The sequence below is a fragment of the Elephantulus edwardii genome, unplaced genomic scaffold (genome assembly GCF_000299155.1).
Source record: "Elephantulus edwardii isolate Elephantulus edwardi_28Jun2011 unplaced genomic scaffold, EleEdw1.0 scaffold00412, whole genome shotgun sequence".
Lineage (NCBI taxonomy): Eukaryota > Metazoa > Chordata > Mammalia > Macroscelidea > Macroscelididae > Elephantulus > Elephantulus edwardii.
In genome coordinates, this window is record NW_006400162.1 from 5,092 (window position 1) to 10,007 (window position 4,916).

Consider the following 4,916-nt stretch of genomic DNA (forward strand, 5'->3'; position numbering starts at 1 on the left):
AATGAAAAATTGTGTAACACATGGTATATATGAATGAAACATAACATAAAGGAATTATTATTTGAAAATCAATAAAAATATTTTTAAAAAACCACTGCTTGATAATTTCCACATTCTGTTGCATCACTTTTGGGGGGAATGAAAATAAATAAGTATCTCTTCCAGTCAGTTAGCCAATTAGCTGTCTTCCAAATTTCTTGGTACAACATAGTGAGCACATCCAAGGCTGTATTTGTTTGTTCAATTATAGAAATTGTTATTCCATCAATTCCTGGGGCCTTATTTCTTTGTCAAGGCCTTCAGTGAAGCTTGAAATTCTTTCTTTATTATAATTAGTTCTTGATCATTTCATTTTGAAATGTACTAAGTCGTTTCTTTTCAGTACAGTGACTGTGTATTCTTTCCATCTTCTTTCAATGCTTCCTGGATCATTAAAGATTTTGCCCCTGGCTTTCGTCACTGTATACACATCAGTTGCTGAAGAGTTGACACAGACTCACGGTGTGTCAGTGCAGAATTATTTTCATACATCATAGATTTCAGGAGCTGATATTTTTAGAAGTATATTACCTACCCTTTCTTCTGTAGTTCTCTCAGGGTAGAGTTTTATGACAACCTTTTTAGTTAGCAGGCTTAGCAGTTCCTTTACTTAGCAAAATACTGGTCTTCACCACTTACATTGGTCAATAGTCTTAATTATTTTTCATATTATTTTTAATTATAATTCTAAGCCTTGGAATATTTATTCACTGTACATGGTCTTCTCTATCACCCACAATGCATCAGAGAGCTGGAAAATTAATAAGGATAACAGAAGAATAATTGATGTCTTTGAGTTGTAGTGTTGGAGAAGAGTGCCAAATATCTCATGGGCAGCAAAAAGAACAAAGAGATATATCTTGGGGAAAGTGCAGGCAGAGTGATCCTTGGAGGCAAAGATGACATAGTCTTGTCTTTCATACCCTGGACATGGAGCTAGGTGAGGCTATTCCTTGGAAAGAGATATTATGCTTTATAAGTGAAGGAGAGGAAGACCCTTGATGAGATGGATTGACATGGTGACTTCAGCAATGGGTTCTAATGTCTCAGATGATGAGAATGGTGTACGATAAGGCAGGATTCAGGTGAGCTCTTCATAGGGTCACTGTGAGTCCTGCTCAGCAGCACCTAACAACAACATGATAGGAAAACCTTTTTCCTTACTAGATCACAATTTTGAGAATTCAGTAAGTGTTTCTCTTTCTCTCTTCACTGTCATTCAGAATGAGCAAACCATACCTTCCCATGCTTTAGGATATAGTTGTAGCATGAGAACAATGTGATAAAATAATTACTCAATGTTCACCTTTTGCATTTTAGAGTAGATCATTATTTATCTTCTAAACCAAGACACTTCTTACTATATAAAGAGGCACCATTAATAACTGTGCTTGAGTAATAGGTGTAAACTGTTTCCAGATAAAATGAAACCTACAGTTACCCTAGCTACAAGCCACTTGGAAAAATTAACGCAAACTTAAGAGTAAGTATTTTCTGCTCGAAAGGATGGAAAATTAGTCTAAACTGGAGAAAGATAAAAGAGAAAAAAAGCCCCAGAGTTAGAAATTTTTCGATATCTTTCAAAACAAGTCTTGAGCAGATACCTTAACTGCCTTCCAAAGTTCAGTCCCCTGAGAAGAGAGGAAATATGTCCTTCTACATATGGAAGTTGAACAGTGAATAAATGTGACAGAAGAATAATTGATGCCTTTGAGTTGTGGTACTAGAGAAGAGTACTGACTATCCCATGGACTGCCAAGAGAATCAACAAATCTGTCTTGGAGGAAGTACAATCAGCATACTTCTTAGGAACAAAAATGGTGAAACTTAATTTAATATACTTTTTTTAACATGTTTTTAGGAGGAGCCAGTCATTAGACAGGTGGAAGGTCAGAGAAAGAGAAGATCCCCTATTCTCACCCCAACAAAAGGGATTGACACAGTGACTGTAACAAGACATGGGCATATCAGAGATCATGACAGGGTTGCAATTGAGTCATCGGCAACTTGATGGCACGAATGACAACTTGAGAGGACTTAGGAAATCAAGCAACGTTGTAGAGTTGCCCTTCACTGTGCCAGTGTAAAGCTTTACTGTCTCAGAAGCAAAGGGAGACAGGAGCATGAGCTGTTCCACAGAGAACATGCCTAGCCCATGGTGGCAGAGGGAGTAGACTAAGATGTGAGGCACTGGCTTAGAGAGGTTAAAGACTTGGAGAAGTTCCTCCATGGTGATCAGGAGGATAAGGTAGCTGATGTTAGGGCAGACATGAACTTGGGGGAAATGTCTGCAATTTCTTCAAGTCTACTCTTTTGTCCTTTCAATGTGTTATCTATTTTTGAAATTTTAGTCTTAATATTCTGAATTTCAATTCACTACTGTTTCCATATTGCTTATAATTTTCCGTTTATTTTATCTATTTAGTTTTGCATGTTGTAGCTGTGAACCAGTGAGTCAGAACCAACTCATAGTTGACTCTCTAGTGGGTTTTCAGAAACTGTAAATGGCACTGGAGGAGATTGCTCTTTCTTCTCCAGTGAAGCAGCTGGTGGATTGGAACTGCCTGCCTTTGGGATAACAGTGCAGCTCTTTACCAATAGACCAGCAGAACTCAATTTTTTACAACTTTAAAAAATTCATCTCTTCCTGAGTATTTTTCTCAATCCACTGAAGACACTGAACTATCATTCTTTTGAATTCCTTGCCAAGAAGAGCACACAGAGCAAGTCTGGCAAGAGAAAAGAAAAATCCTAGAGAAGAGCTGAAGAGACAGAAGAAATGGGAAAGACAATAACACCAAAAATACATAGTTGTGCACACACACACACACACACACACACCCCTCACACACACACACAGAGGAGAATAATCAAGCAAGCAAACAAACATTAAAAAATCATTGAGGAATTGTGGTACAATCACACAATGGAATAATATGTAACACTGCAACAATTTAGGAAAAACTACGTAACTTGGAAGAGACTGGAAAGCATTATGCTGAGTGAACTCAGTCTCAAAAGGACAAAGAGTACATAAGACTATTATTGTAAAGATGGAAGGATAACTAGTAAAACACGTGTGGAGAGCCAAGGGGGAAATGTATGGGAGCAGAGGGGTGAGGATGGGTAGAGGTGAAATCACAGGGTTGCACAATTTTGTGGGTAGAGGGAGGGGTAAAGGAAATGGAAAGAATCTAACAGAGACCTCAGGGACCTAAAAAGATAGCACAATGATGGGCATAGACCATGGTGATTGATTTTATAAAACATAATGCATGGGAATTATTGTATGGAAACCAATGTGAATGAAGAATAATGTGAAACACAATGTATATGAACTACGTAAGCAAGCCAATGCTGTTGTTAAGTGCCAGTGAGTCATAGACGACTCATACCGACCCTATGAACAAAAGACCTGAGCACTTGTATAGCTTTCATCGTTTCTCCACATTCATAGAGTTTCTGAAGGCAAGCTATTTCAGAAGTGGATGCCACTCCTGCTTCCAAGCTTGTTTTAATTGGGGAGCACCACCAAACACTATCCCCCATGGGCAAGCATTGTTGCAGTTGACACATCAGTGTCACAGTGTTCAGCATCACAGCAACCACAAGTTACCTCTGTACAGCAAATGAACAGACCAGTGATATACCACTTAGAAGAATGTTAAGCAAGCCAATATAAAACAAATTTTTTTTAAAAAAATCAATGAGACATGGAAGATGATGGAGAAAAGGGAGGAACGCTGGGTGAGAGTGGGCTGGATACCTGACTGGTGCTCTCACCGTTCCTGTGGTGGGTCAAGTCTAGTTGGGTAGTCTCTAGGACATTATCTGTCAGTCCAGCAGAAGTTTGGGTTAGGGTGCCATGTTAGGCCAGAAATTCTGCTTGTTTTAGAGGTGTCTGAGAATCCAGGCCAAGGACAGCACTTCCTGTAGTCCAGGGAGAGTTGAGATGCAGGGCACTGAGGCTAAGATGGAGTTTGCATTGATCTCACAGGATCTAGAGAAGCTTGACTGCACCCCCGTCAGAAGTAATACCACCATTAATTCACTGGTTGGTTAAAGGCCAGGCACAGTGCAATCCACTGGTTCCCAAAAGAAGTCTCTGATTGTAGAATGCTTCCAGAACCAAATGAAAAATGGCACAGACTTCCTCCCAGGTAGGGTGGGGAGGGGTTCTGGGAATATTGCCCTCCATGTAGTGAGCGGTAGTGATGGGGAAAGCAGCTTACCAGATCCCCAAGTGTGAATGGAGAACAAAGGAGGAACCTGCATCTATTTTATCTTTTAACAGTGCTGGTGTGACCTGTGCTGCTATCCCAGAGTACCCAAATCAACCAGAGTGACATTCAAAATGCCCATGCCAGGCTGTTTACAGGCTGGGATCTGCCAGTTTCCTTTACTTGAAGCTTTCTTTCCCTTTCACCCAATGTTTGAGGTACTTCTTTATCTTTTCTTCTGAATCAGGGCTTCAGAATTATCCTCCATATGTGCCATCTCTGATTTCTGGTATCTTGGTTGGAATTTCACATTATATTTCCATTGGATGATGCCAATGTCTTCAGAAAAACACACATAGTCACATATACAAATTAAATGAATATTTAATTGTTGATTTACATGGCCCTATTTGAGAATTTGGTAGGAAGACTCTGTGTAAAGAATATTTCATCCTCCATAATGCTCCCTCACATTTCATGAAAAACTGGCCATCTGTTTGCTTCAACAGTACATATACTACAGCTGGAACAACAGAGAGAAGACTAGTATGGCCTCTCCACAAAGATAACATGCAAATTTTTTTATTAAATTCATTTATTTATTTTTCATTTCTATGAACATCTACAGAGATTTTGAAATTCCATTCACTCATTGTT